Source organism: Pelophylax lessonae (genome assembly GCF_965119305.1).
Source record: "Pelophylax lessonae genome assembly, chromosome: 3".
Lineage (NCBI taxonomy): Eukaryota > Metazoa > Chordata > Amphibia > Anura > Ranidae > Pelophylax > Pelophylax lessonae.
Window position 1 is genome coordinate 526,961,556 of NC_138770.1, and position 15,249 is coordinate 526,976,804.

Consider the following 15,249-nt stretch of genomic DNA (forward strand, 5'->3'; position numbering starts at 1 on the left):
ACGGCGGCCCAGGATAATGGTCGCACCGCTCCGCCGTCATATGACGGCGGGCGGGCGGCAAGCGGTTAAAGATGTTCGTAGAAGGCTAAAGCAAGAAAGTATAAAAGGAAACTTGAGTGATATTGTAGAGACGATAGAAGAATCTGAATCAGAGATCATGGCAGCATATGTCAATCTGCGGTCATCCACGACACCTTCCCAGGATATTGTAAGGAACATGGACACGTGTACTGCAGTCACTAAAGATTTAGTAAAGCTCATGAGAGAACTATCATCTGAAGCTAACTATGATGAAGTTAAGGCAAGAAAGGGAATGAACGAGCTCTTTATGAGAGACTATGCTAGGTCCTTAGGGGGAACCACAATCTCAAGTGGGACTTCCTTCACTAGCAGAAGTGCCAGTAACATATCAGAGTCCTCAAGTACCTTAATAGCCAAAAGAAAGGAACTGGTCGAACAACTTGCTGTCAAGAAAGCAGAAATTGAGATGGAATCTGCCATTGAGGCGCAGCGCCTACGAAAAGCTGAAATGGAAGCTAAAATGGAAAGGCTGAAAGAAGTCAAGATTATAGAAGCCAGACTGAGAGTACACGAAGAGGACATGAATAGTAATCATAAGTCCAAATCTGTACTAAGTGAGGATGCAGACTCCTACTTCCTTTCATACGCCCAGGAGAATGAAAGGAAATCACCAGTACGTAGTGAAGAAAAAAGTCAGTGCCCTTCTATCCCTGCTCAGAAAGACAAAGAGAGAGACTTACCTAATTCAGAACTAGGTGAGAAAATAAAACTAGATGATACTATTCCTAGATGTCACTGCAATGATCAGGAAAATGTTGCAACTATTGTCCCAGCAAGACGACAGAGAACAGTCCCAGCAAGACTGCCCGTTCCAGAACCTGCTGTATTTTCAGGAGACATACTGAAGTTCATAGAGTGGAAGGCGAGTTTTGAAATGATCATTGAGCACTATTGCTCCAGGCCAGTTGACAAGTTATTCTACCTTCAGAAATATGTTGGTGGAGAAGCAAAGAAAGTTCTTGAAGGTAACTTCTATAGAACAGACGAAGAAGCCTACAAGCAAGTTTGGGAAAAGTTAAATGCAAGATATGGTCATCCTTTCTTAGTACAAAGAGCCTTTAGGGAGAAATTGAATAACTGGCCTAAGATAGGTCCTAAAGAACATTTCAAACTCCAAGAGTATGCTGACTTCCTGCAAGCATGCAGCAATGCCATCCCACATGTACGAGGACTAGAAGTACTGAACGACTATCTGGAAAACCACAGGATGCTAGCTAAACTACCTGAAGGAGCGGCTTCTAGGTGGAATCGCTATGTGACTGAACAGTTAGATCTAAATAAGGACTTCCCAAGTTTTGAAAAGTTCTCTGAGTTTGTCAATAAGGAAGCACGAATAGCATGTAACCCAGTAACAGCATCTTATGCCTTAAAATCCTTAGAAGAAAGGCCTGCGAGAGATATAAGACGTTCAAGAGCAGCTAGCTTTGCAACCAACACAGCAGCTAAAGGTCTAGATACCTACGAGAGCAAGTTCAAAGTCACTACTGGGATCAGTAGAGAGACAGAACTGACAAATCCTCAGACTACCTTTAAGTGTATGTTCTGTGGAGTGAACCACTCCATACACAAGTGCCAACAATTGAAAGAGAAGTCCTCAAATGAAAAGGAAAAAATTGTACTTGATAATCAACTGTGTTTTGGATGCCTAAGAAAAGGACATATTACTAAGGAGTGTAAGAAAAGGGCCACATGTAGTGTTTGCAAAGGACGTCATCCTACACCACTACATGAAGAACGTCCAAAGAAGGATGAATCCTCAATACCTAAAGATGCTGAGGAAGAAAAGAAAGTATCAGTATTCCCTTGCAGAGTAAGGGAAGGAGAAAGCAACGGCACATCAATGGTCGTACCAGTGTGCATTTCAAATCCTAAAAGGAGGAATAAGAAGGTATATGCCTATGCACTATTGGATGCCCAAAGCGATGTTACCTTCATTGATCAAGAAATCTGCAAGAAATTACAAGTGGCTACAGAACCAGTGAAGCTCAAACTCACCACAATGACGGGGAGAGATACATTAGTGAACAGTCAAAGAGTCAAAGGATTGAGAGTTAGAGGACTTCATTCAAACCTCACATTAAATCTACCTCCAGCCTATACGAAAGACGATATACCTCTAGATCGAGATCGCATACCTACCTGTGAAACAGCCAATAAATGGGAACACCTATCTGTCATATCACATGAAATGTCCCCGCTGAAGGAGTTTGGTGTTGGACTGTTGATAGGCTACGATTGTCCCGAAGCTTTGGTACCACGAGAGGTAATCACAGGAGGAAAGGGTGAACCCTACGCTGTTCGAACTGATCTAGGATGGGGTGTTGTTGGAGGAAAACAGCAGATTGCAAACTCAAGACAGGTGACAGGATTGTGTCATCGAATATCCGTCCAAGAGTTACCAACTGTAAGTTCAGCAAAAGTAATCAAGATCCTTGAGTCTGACTTTGCAGACATAAGTTCTGAAGAAAAGAGTGCATCTCAAGAAGACATAAAGTTCGTACACACTCTAGAAGAAAGTATTCAGCAGAATCAACAAGGTTATCTTGAAATGCCCTTACCCTTTAGAGAACGACCTTGTCTGCCAAATAACAGAAATCTTGCCCTAGCAAGATTGAAATGCCTGAAGAAAAAGATGGGAAGAGATCCCAAATTCAAGCAAGATTATTTTAAATTCATGGAAGGTCCTTGAAGAAGGACATGCAGAGAAGGTGAATAACCAACCTAAAGAAGGAGAAGTGTGGTACATCCCACATCAAGGTGTTTACCACCCAAAGAAACCAGATAAGATTAGAGTAGTACAGTAAAACCTTGGATTGCGAGCATAATTCGTTCCGGAAACATGCTTGTAATCCAAAGCACTCTTATATCAAAGCGAATTTCCCCATAAGAAATAATGGAAACTCAGATGATTCGTTCCACAACCATTTATTCATAAATCGTTCAGTTTATAGTCCATATTAAAAGATTATAGCATTGCGAGAGGTTGCATAAAATGTCCATCCACAAATAGCCGCTTCCACAAGGGGATTAGAAGCAAAATGCAGCAGGAGCTACAGAGTATCAAAGAGAAGAGAGGCGCCTCTAAGTCTAGCAATATAGTTACATCTAATGAAGGTAAAACATTTAGCAACTCACATGGTTGATGAATAAAACAGGCACATCTAAGTATGCAGGCATCTGGGGTAAAGCTGTCCACAAAGACTATCCTCTGCACCGCCGGCTGCCAGTCTGTAATCCTAACCGGGAAGACCACCCTGCAGTAAAGCGATCTGAAAGCGAGGGGCAGCATGGAAGGGATGACGTAGATATCGGTGCAGAGGACGGTCTATGTGGACAGCTTTAGCCTGGATGCCTGCATCCTTAGATGTGCCTGTTCCAATCATCAACCATGTGAGTTGCTAAATGTTGTACCTTCATTAAATTTAACCATATTGCTACACTTAGAGGCGCCTCTCTTCTCCTTTATACTCAGCTGTGACTTGAGGCTACTTGTATATCAAGACATCGCTTGTATATCAAGTCAAAATTTATTTGAAAATTTTGCTTGTCTTGCAAAGCGCTCTTAAACCAAGTTACTCTCAAACCAAGGTTTTACTGTATTTGATTGCTCAGCAAAGTATGATGGTGTTGCATTGAACGATCATCTACTAAAAGGACCAGACCTTACAAACACTCTGCCTGGAGTACTCTGTAGATTCAGAAAGTATCCCGTAGCGGTCATGTGTGACGTTGAAAAGATGTTCCACCAGTTTCATGTGAAGAATGAAGATAGAGACTTCCTGAGGTTTCTATGGTGGGAGGACGGAGATACAGATACAGAGCCAGCAGAATACAGAATGAAAGTACACTTGTTTGGAGCAGCATCGTCTCCAGGTTGCGCCAATTATGGTATGAAGTACCTGGCCAACAAAAATGAAGAGGATTGCCCATCAGCAGCAAATTTTCTTAAGAAAAACTTCTATGTAGATGATGGTCTTATAAGTCTAGAGTCCACAGAATCTGCAATCAAACTAATAAAAGAAAGCCAAGAGTTATGCGCAAGAGGAAATCTGCGCCTTCATAAATTCATCTCAAACAACAGAGAGGTACTGGAATCCATCAGTGACTCTGAACGTGCATCAACAATGAAGGATGTAGATCTCAATTATGATCATCTTCCAGTTCAAAATGTACTTGGATTGGGATGGAATGTAGAGAATGATGAGTTCTTCTTTGAAGTATCCTTTGAAGAGAAAGTTGCAACTAGGCGTACCATTCTTTCCGCAGTGGCTTCTATATATGATCCATTGGGATTCTTGGCCCCAGTGATCCTCAAAGCAAAAGAAATACTACAAGAATTATGCAGATGGAAGTTGGGATGGGATGAACCCATACCTGAAGATTTGAGGCCAAGGTGGGAGGCTTGGATAAGAGACTTGCAGAATTTAAGAGAAGTTCGGATACCCAGATGTTTTGTACCTCATGATTTCGGAGAGTACAAGAAAATAGAACTTCATCACTTTTCAGACGCCAGTAGTTATGGTTATGGTCAGTGCTCCTACATCAGAGTGATAGGAGAAGGAAAAATACACTGTGCCCTGGTTATGGGAAAGACCAGAGTCGCACCTACCAGTATTCAGACAATACCAAGACTTGAACTGACAGCAGCTGTTGTTTCAGCATCAGTAAGCAAGTTTCTGTGAGAAGAATTAGAGTTAAAAATAGATGAAGAATACTTTTGGACAGACTCACGAGTTGTCCTAGGATACATAAATAACGAAGCTCGAAGATTCCATGTCTTTGTCGCCAACAGAGTTCAGAAAATTCGGGAAATAACAAATCCAGAACATTGGCATCACATTGATACAAAGCATAACCCAGTAGATCATGCTTCAAGAGGCCTGAATGTAACAGAATTGAGAAATTCAAATTGGTTCACCGGTCCAGAGTTCCTTTGGGAAAAGGAGATCATACCCAGTGAAGGTTACACCGAATTGTCCATGGGTGATCCAGAAGTAAAAGTTGTACAAACATTGAGCACTGCTGCCAAGTGTCAAGATGAAATACTTGAAAGACTAGCCAGATGTTCAAAATGGAATACAGTAATAAACGTAGTAGCTCGAATTCAAAGTTTGGCAAAGGGAATCAGAAAGAAGGAATCATTGAATGTAGAGGAAAGAATGAAAGCTGAAGAAACAGTCATAAGACTCATTCAACAGAGATTCTATAGTGAAGAGTTGAAGAGACTTAGTCAGGAACCTAAAAGGCTTCCCAACAACCACCCATTGTACAAGCTTAATCTTGTTCTACAGGATGATATACTGAAGGTGGGAGGGAGACTGGAAAATGCATTGTTACCCAGCAGAGTGAAGCATCCAGCAATTCTACCCAAAAATTCTACCTTCACAAGTCACTACCACAACAAATCCTTGCATCAAGGAAGAAGCTTTACCCAGAACTGTTTGAGAGAAGGTGGTTACTGGATAGTGAAAGGAAGCAAAGTTATTGCAAAGTATATCAGTAAATGCGTAACTTGTAGAAAGGCACGTAGACCTATCGAAGAACAAAGAATGGCAGATCTACCGACAGATCGTGTAAACCCATCACCACCATTTCTTTATAGTGGAATGGATTGTTTCGGCCCATTCATTACCAAGCAAAACCGCAAGGAGTACAAGAGATATGGACTAATATTTACATGTCTAAGCTCCAGAGCAATTCATCTTGAAATGTTAGAAGATATGTCAACTGATGCATTCATCAATGCCTTGAGATGTTTCATAGCCATTAGAGGTACTGTCAGAGAGCTTAGATCTGACCAAGGATCCAATTTTGTCGGAGCAAGGAATGAATTGAAGAAAGCTCTAAAAGTGATCGACAAAGAAAAAGTAACTGAGTATTTGTCACGGAATCAATGTGACTTTCATATGAATGCTCCACATGCAAGCCACACAGGAGGAGTTTGGGAAAGACAAATCAGAACTGTAAGAAATGTGTTAAGTTCAATGTTGAAAAAGAACTCCGGAAGAATGGATGATGCTTCACTTAGGACCCTATTCTATGAAGTAATGTCTATTGTTAACAGTCGTCCACTTACAGTTGACAACATCAATGATCCAACAAGTTTGGAACCTTTAACTCCCAACCATCTACTTCACCTTAAGTCTGATTACATACATCCACCACCTGGCAAGTTCACCAAAGAGGATTTATACGCCAAAAAGAGATGGCGAAGAGTTCAATATCTATCAGAACAGTTTTGGAATAGATGGAGGAAAGAGTACTTAGTCAATCTAAGAAGTAAATGGCAAACACCCAGAAGAAATGTCCAAGTTGGTGACATAGTATTAGTGAAAGAAGATTTACCTAGAAGTCAATGGAAATTGGCTAAAGTTCTAGAAGTTCAAAAGGATAAAGACAGACTAGTAAGAAGAGCGTTGTTACAAATAGGAGACTCAAAACTTGACAAAAAGGGAAAACGTCTCACTACTCCACTCAAGTTGGAACGTCCTATACAACAGTTAGTTGTTCTACTTGAAAGTGATAAAAGACACTTGGAAGTTGAGAACCTAATAGAAAATTCCCCAAATTCATGTTCAAATCCTACTATAGAGAACATAGAATTATAGGTAATTTTGGTGGGAGTGTAGCTGGCCAGCTAGAACCTGTCCTAGGTTGCTAATATGACCTACATGTATATACAGCTAGACCTGTTAATAATCCCAATACAGTGCATATGTTTATATGTGAGAGACAAAAGCAGAGTTATTTACTGTTATTTCATGTTTGGATGTCACATAACAGTTGTATGTTGTGTTCACAGAAGCAAAAGGAAATTTGCCTGTAAGATTCATTTATATGCCTGTAAGGTAAGCTCAGACACAGCAGAATTTAAACCAGAAAGCACAGAGTTAAACTTTATTACCCATAAGGAGTTTGTGGCCAATCACAGCCAATCTCACACTCAGCAACAGTCTTGGCCAATCACAGCCAGCCTTACACCCATTTTTTTTTTCTCTGAAGCCTCATGCTTTCAGCCAACCTTCTCATTCCACTACAGAGCAAGAGAACTGAATAGATACACAGATCCACAGAGCAGTTTTATGGAAGCAAGTGGCCAAAAATAGGTAATGAACAGTTATACATGTTCCTATTGTTAGTAATGTGATTAGAGCTGTATACTGAACTAGTTATGTGTTCACTTGTAGTTCCACCAACCAACAAACAAACAAACAAACAAACTATCAAACTTCAAAAGTTATATCGAATTCAAACTATCGAACAAACCCAAACAACTCTAACAACTCAAAACCAAACCCAAGCAAACAAACTCAAACAGCAAACAGCAATAGAGAGAGAAATATATCCACCATTTGTTATACTGTATTCAGCACATGTTGTACATGGACTGTCTGCTGCAAAAGTGTCACTGTTATCTATGAAGAAAAGTTGAAGTTAATAAAGAAGATATCTTAAGCGTTTGGTGTGCTCTTTAAACCTACTGCTTTCCATAGAACGGTATTAGAGGAATTTATAGAGTAACAGACAGTTTGGATAGACTGAAGTCAGAGAGATCCAATTCTTCTAATGCCACAGTGCATAAGGCACTTTGTAGTGCTGTGCCTGCCACAGGTCCCACCTATAGAGAGGAAAAGGAAGCAAAAGTTAGTCAACTGCATACACATAGGAAAATGCAAGCCTAACTATCTGAACCGTTGAATGGAAAGATCCTCCTTCTTTGGCTGCAAGGGTGACCTTTCTACTCCCTCCCTGACTACCTCTGCTAGCCAGTGTCTTGACATGCCGGGGTCCTCTCCTTCCTTGAAGAGCTTGTCCCCCCCTAACACTAACTGTCTATGCAGAGTCCTTTTGTTGAAGTGAAGCACAGTGCCCTCTAGCTGTACTTCCAAGAACTTCTTTAAGGAAACAGGGCAGGTCACAGTTCTGCATGACCTACAGTCCTGCTGAGTCAGGGAAGTATGACTCATTAAAGTTCCTGGACACTCCAACTTGGCTTTAACAACATCTTCATCTGTCAAAGCTGTGGATGACGTCCCACAAAGCTATTTGTAATCCACAGAGACCCTGGCCGATGGCCCAAGGGATCTTACACATCAAACAACTTCCAGAAGACCCGGGCCCGATGGCCCTAAGAGGTCTGACATATCAATACTTCTTCTAAAAGATCCTGGCCCGATGGCCCAAGGCGTCTACATTAAACTCAAAACACATGTAAATTTGAAAACTTCAGCATTATATTTTTTTTAAAGTTTCCTTGGTCAGTTGTGGTAGCCATCCAGCCACACAGTTTTTTTTCCTCTTTGCTCCTGAATCTTCTCCTTTGAAGTGGAATACTTGCAGCCCTCAAATGTAATAATCAGGGTGAGGGGCCTGCACATATTCTCCTTGCTGGTTCTTGACTCTGATGGACCAAGCGTGCCTTGATCCATCTTGGCGGTGGACCTCCACCCTATCTATATATATGGATCGTCCATAGTTCCATTGAGCCTTTACCTTGTTAAATTTTTCCTTAAGCCCTTCTTCAGGAGAATCCCTGTAGGGTTTTGGGACAAACAGGAAGTCCCAGATTAGCTCATAACACCAAAAGTCCCAAAACTTTTCCAACATTATCATTACTTCCCTTGGTGCGTAGGGGTAGTCATATCCGTATTCAAGTGCAACTTTCTTTTGCATCCATTGTTGCATCCTGGACAACCGGGGGAGAGTTCTCCTGTTTCCTCTCCCTGGTGGAGAAAATGGGGTACACACCCTTTGTATCATTTCCTCATAGGCTATGTTTTGGTCTCACTAGCAATGTTCCCTGGAGAGGTGGGACCCTTTCAAGGTAGGTGTCGCAGAACCCCAACTTCTGAGCCAGTTCCCCTCTCTCTATAGCCTCCTGGGCTTCCTGATCAAGTGGCACAGTCACTTCGGGACCTGGGGAGCTGTTCCCAGCTTCTGACCCCCATTCCCACTCAGTCTCATCAATAGATCACCAATCATCCACTCCTTCTTCAATTGATCCATGTTTCATGTAGAAAGATGGGGAATGAACTCTCACAGGACATCTCACCCTCACTACTTGTGCTGGAAGGTGATGCTTGAATTGCTGCCAGCTTAGCAGGCTGTGGGACACTGATGGGGTGGATCCTGCTATGGCCACTGAGGTAGGTACATCCTCTGGCCACTCTCCGACTGTCTGTGTGGACGCGAATCCCCTCCCAATGGAGTTCTGCAACCGAGCTCCCTTCCTGCAGACTACAGGCCCACTGACTGCTGGCAGGACCTCCAGCTGCATCATAAGTCTGTCACTTGCTAGACTTGCAACCGCGTGACTCCATTGCACTAGGGCCACAACTGCACCTTCCTTTACTGAAGCCAGCTGTCTCTCTTTGGTTGGCAAGAGTAATATCCCGCTGACGGTCGCACGGCCGATATTTCTCTTCCTCACCACACACGTGCAATTCTCATCTTCCATACTGGCCTGGGGATTAGCCCCACTGCCCCTCTTGGCACGGCCGACTATGATCCTTACAGTATCGGTGCAACAGCTGTATAGAATAAATGTCCCGCTGTCAAATGCACGGTCAACATTCCATATAGCATGCACATACAACAGTTCTGGGCACAAAAATTGACTTTTTGAACTTTTCATTTTGCCGTTGCCAAAGGCAACTGGCCCAGTAACTAATGGCATAATCCCGGACGAGCCCCCAAATGTAGCAGGTTTTTCAGGCATTGGGACTGAGGTGTGTCTGCCATTGTTACCGGTAACACTCCCAGCACATTTGAGCTGTAACTCCAGGTGTGAGAACTGAGACAATGACTATTCCGGCATCATTGGTTTGTGTGTTTTAATATATTTTGGGGATGGGAGAAGGGAATGAGTGGGATACTCTTCTGGCTCAACTAGGTACAATTTTGGGACTCTTCTAGCAAAAATGCCTGTTAGCGCTGTCTTGACACCAGCTGATGCTAGCCAACGCTCCCTGACTCTTGGATACACTGTAACACTGAAAACTGTGCTGGAACCTCAACTTTAATTCAGAAGATCCAGGACTGTAGAATACTTGACTCCTGACACTGCTTTGCTCAAAAGTCACTGAATAGCTCCCTCCAGCCCTGCACTGGCTTGAGGTAGCTCTTTGTAAATTCCTGTGCTGCTGCAACTCTCAACTGGTACACTCCACACTGTACACTGACTCTTCAAGGCCCAAACTGCAGGCGCCCCCTTTAACACTTCTAGGGTGCTCAACCTAGGTACCCCCTCTAACACTTCAGGGTCCTCTGACCAGGCACCCCCTCTACAGCTAGCTGACTCTTGGATCCCAGAACCTTCTCTGCAGTGGTGCCCTCTGACACTAGGTAGACCCCCAGGGGCAATCCACAGTACTCATGACCTTTGTAGGCTTTCCTGTGACTGGACCACTCTCTCTGCTGATTCACACCGGATTCCCTTCAGCTCAACTCAGCACCTGCTGGATTCTCAGGCAGCACCCAGAGACATCCACTTCCTCTGACAGGAGGAGAGACAGCTGTACTCTCCCTCTTGGGACTCTGCTTCCCACCAAAGACGCCAAGCCATGCACTCCAATCAAACTTATACTCACTCCTAGAATCCTCTGCAGTGAAATCTGCCTTCTGGGGTAGATACAAGCCTGAATGTATCTCCGATTGGGTTTCCTCCACTGCCCAATGAAAAACCTTTCACAGGGCCAGTGGGGAGACTCCCCTCTCAGCAGACACAAGTGGGAACCATGACAACCTACCTGACCCAAAAGGAATAATGGCTCTGCTGTTAGGCAAGCAAAGCACACTATATTTTACCTAGCACCTACCTGTAGGGTGCTACACATCCCTAAATGATCCACTTGACGTAAAAACGACAATGCTCCACAGCAGTGTCCACCACCTATCACTGTGGCCTCCTACCTCCTATATTGACCTACTGTTAGGAACGCTCCCTGAGCACACTGATGTGCTGTCTGTCATCCAAAAGGTTAACCTAGTGCAGGCTAATTGAAGCAATTGGCATAGCAGCACTGTGCCTTTGCTGTCTTGTCTTCAGCTTTTCCATGTTCCTGAACCTGCGTCCTGTTGATCCCTGCCTGATTCCTGTTGACCTTTGGCTCGTCCCTGACTTTGTTTGCTTGCTGCCCGTCCTGACCCCGGCTCGTTTGACTATTCTCTTGGATCCTCCTTGTCTGCTCATCTGCCTTCGGACATTGACCAGTCCTCCCCTGGTGCTGCGACCCTGGGGACCGCAACCTGGTATTCACCCACAGCCAAATCCATCCTCCCCATCAGAGGCTCTGGTGAAGACCGGTGGATACTTAAGATTCCACACCTCAGGTTAGCCTGTGCTACTCACCTCGGGGGTTCCCATCCAAGCTCCGCCCACTGGCAATCGGTAGGCCTTCCTCTACACGACAGACTCCTACTAGTATTATAACACCTACACTCAGGTAAGGTCTATAATGCATTCCCAGACACTGAGTAATAATTATGCAGTATACTTCCAAACAGCTTCTGGCAGATTATCAATACATCCTGAGGCCCAGAATTCAGCCCATATAGCAAGTCGGAAACAACAAAGAACTCTCACGGTGTAGTAAATAAACACCCAGTATTTTAATAAAACCACAGCACAAAGCAGGTGCACTAAAAACTCCAGTAAAAAAGATAAAACACCAATATTAATAAAAATCAAGCTGTTCCCTGGAGGAGGCTGGAGAGCACTCTTACCCCTTATCTTGCCTCATGGCGGCCCCACTTGTACTCTGTGTCCCATTGAAGCCCACCTATCCATCTCTGCCGCCTTGGCAGTGACGGCGGTGCATATGCGCGGTTTTGGGTGAGCATGTGTGGCCAGCACAGGTGGGCTGGGTGATGCCACATGCTGGCCCTTTGGCACGTTTGAGCGCACCAGTTGGGGCCCATATTATGGAAATTGGTTGAGGCCAGATGCAGGAGCTGTAGGAACAGGGTAGGCTTAGCCTACCCCCATGGGAGGTATTTTCCTGTTGAAACTTCTGTTTCTGGTGGGTGAAGCAACCATTAATCATGTTTGAAATGAAGCATAATATTTGTTTTGTGAGTCGAGAGAATGATGCACTATAAAGATTACATATAGATTGTATACCCTAGTGCGGAACACCAAATGATGGCGAGTGAGCTACCTTTTCATCATCTGTAACATCAACCTGGGCAGTGAATCTCTTGGAGGGCTCTCTATCCCCCTCTCCATTCCTTCTATAAAAAACTAAGATAGTGGCTACTTGAACCCATCCATACCCCTTACAAGGTGAGCTCAGATCACCAGTCTAATCCTGTGAGAAGAATGTAAGGTATTTATTGCTTGTCTTTTGAATTTATGTTTCTGTTGCAATAGATTAATAGAGAAGTTTACCCAAGCAATATGCTGTTGTAAAAGTTAAGGCCTTGCTCAAGAGATATTGGATTTGTCTATTGGAGGATACCAGTTTCAAGGAACCACGATACATTTTTAAGTTCTGGAAATTAGGTCTATTTGAATCTAGCCATATATAGTCTTCTACCTCTCTACTACCATATTTTTGATTGTTGGTCCTAGGTGGGCCCCTGTGTTTGTCATTGGGTTTTCCATCACATGCATTCTGTTCCCAGCATCCACCTGCTCATGTGTCCTTTAAATATGTGCTATTTTGTAAGTGTAACCTAAGAATCCAAATCTACTTATACACTATATTGTCAAAAGTATTTGGACTCCTGCCTTTACACGCACATGAACTTTATTGGCATCCCAGTCTTAATCCATATGATTCAATATTGAGTTGGCCCACCCTTTGCAGCTATAACAGCTTCAACTATTCTGGGAAGGCGGTCCACAAGGTTTCGGAGTGTGTCTATGAGAATGTTTCACCATTTTTCCAGAAGCACATTTGTGAGATCAGGCACTTATGTTCGATGAGAAGACCTGGATTGCAGTCTTTTATTCATCCAAAAGGTTTTCTATCAGGTTAGGGTCAGGACTCTGTGCAGGTCAATCAAATTCCTCCATCCCAAACTCGCTCATCCATGTCCTTATAGACCTTGCTTTGTGCACCGATGCGCAGTCATGTTGGAACAGGAAGGGGTCATTCCCAAACTGTTCCCACAAAGTTGGGAGCACGCAATTGTCCGAAATGTCTCTGTTTGCTGATGCCTTAAGAGTTCCCTTTACTGGAACTAAGGGGCCCAGCCCAACCCCTGAAAAACAACCCCACACCATGACCCCCCCTCCACCAAATGATTTGGACCAATGCACAAAACAAAGTCCATAAAGACGTGGATGAGTGAGTTTGGACTAGAGGAACTTGACTGGTCTGCATAGAGTCCTTAACCTCAACCTAATAAAACACATTTGGGAGGAATTAGATTGACCTCACAAATGCGCTTCTGGAAGAATGGTCAAACATTCCCATAGACACACTGTTAAACCTTGGGGACAGACTCCCCAGAAGAATTGAAGCTGGTAAATCAATTTTGTTCATATATACAGTATATATATATATATATATATATATATATATATATATATAGCCTAATTATAATGGATTGTAATAAACATATCTGGTTTTAATCTAAAAAGTATAGACATGGTGCCTCTAAAGTCCATTTTTCTCTCTCGGTAATGTTGTAGGGCTAGGTGAGGTGGCAGGAGCTGATAATGGTGAAAAGTATCATTTTTGGGACTGAGGGGGATAACAAGTATATGTTTATTCTGTAACATAAGCAGCATGGGTTTTATAATCATTGGTATTGGTAATACTTGCGATGAAAGTGAGCCAGTCCGAACTGTCAAGGGAAAAAGTAAATTAGTCTCTCAATATCAAAACTTCCTGCTGAATTGATGACTTTCTCAGACAGCACGCTGGCTGAAGAGCAATCTAGAAGCCCCAATGCATTCTGTGCAATCTACAGCCGTGTTCTATTCTGGAAACATAATAGCCCATAGGTGTGTGCAGCCTATTGCATTAGGGCACGGGTTTCAAACTGGCAGCGCTCAAGCTGTTGCAAAACTACAAGTCCCATGAGGCATTGCAAGGCTAACAGTTACAAGCATGACTCCCACAGGCAGAGGCATAATGGGACTTGTAGTTCAGCAACAGCTGGAGGGTTTGACACCCCTGCATTAGGGTGTGCACTCCAAAGCTCAAACGTGCGCGCGCGTGTGTGTGTGTGTGTGTGTGTGTATGTAGGTATACACTGCTCAAAAAAATTAAAGGAACACTTTTAATCAGAGTACAGCATCAAGTCAAATAAACTCCTGGGATATTGATCTGGTCAGTTAAGTAGCAGAGAGGGTTGTAAATCGGTTTCAGCTGATTCGGTGTTAATGAAATTTACAGCAGGTGTACCAGATGGGCAACAATAAGCGCAGCCTCCAAAACAGGAACAGTTTTACATGTGGAGGCCACTGATATTTTCTTCCTCTGCTCTTCTTTTTGATTTGTTCTAGTTTTGCATTTGGCTAGGGTCAGTATCACTACTTGTAGCATGAGACAATAGCTGGATCCTATAAAGGTTGCACAGGCAGTCCAACTCTTCCAGGATGGCACATTAATACGCGCCATTGCCAGAAGGTTTGCTGTGTCTCTCAGCACAGTCTCAAGTTCATGGAGGAGATTCGAGGAGGCAGGCAGTTACTCTAGGAGAGCTGGGCAGGACCATAAAAGGTCCTTAAAGCGGAGTTCCGGCCACAAAATCGACATAATCGATTTTGTGGCCATCCGCTTTCTTTTCGTCACCTGAAAAGGAAATAGATAGTTACGATTTTTTTTTTAACTTACCTTGTTATTGTAGAAAAATATACTCATCTTTCTTCCACTTCCTCCCTCGGCGGCCACGGCCCGCACCGTCACTTCCGGTTTGCAATGATTCCTGGGAGCTGAACGTCATCGCTCCCAGGAATGAATGCGATGGCACCGGCCCCGCTCGTCACTTCCGGTGCGGCGCCGCATTCCCTGCTTAACAGCTTCTGGCTGTGGAGGAATGCGGCGCCGCACCGGAAGTGACGAGCGGGGCCGGTGCAGGCGCATTCTGGGAGAAGAGGACACGGAAGAGGACACAAAAGAGGATCGCGCTGGCTTCAGCTGCCCACATCCGAGATGGCAACGCTGGAGAAGAAATTTTAAAGGTAAGTATTTCTTCTTGCAGGTAAGTGCGACC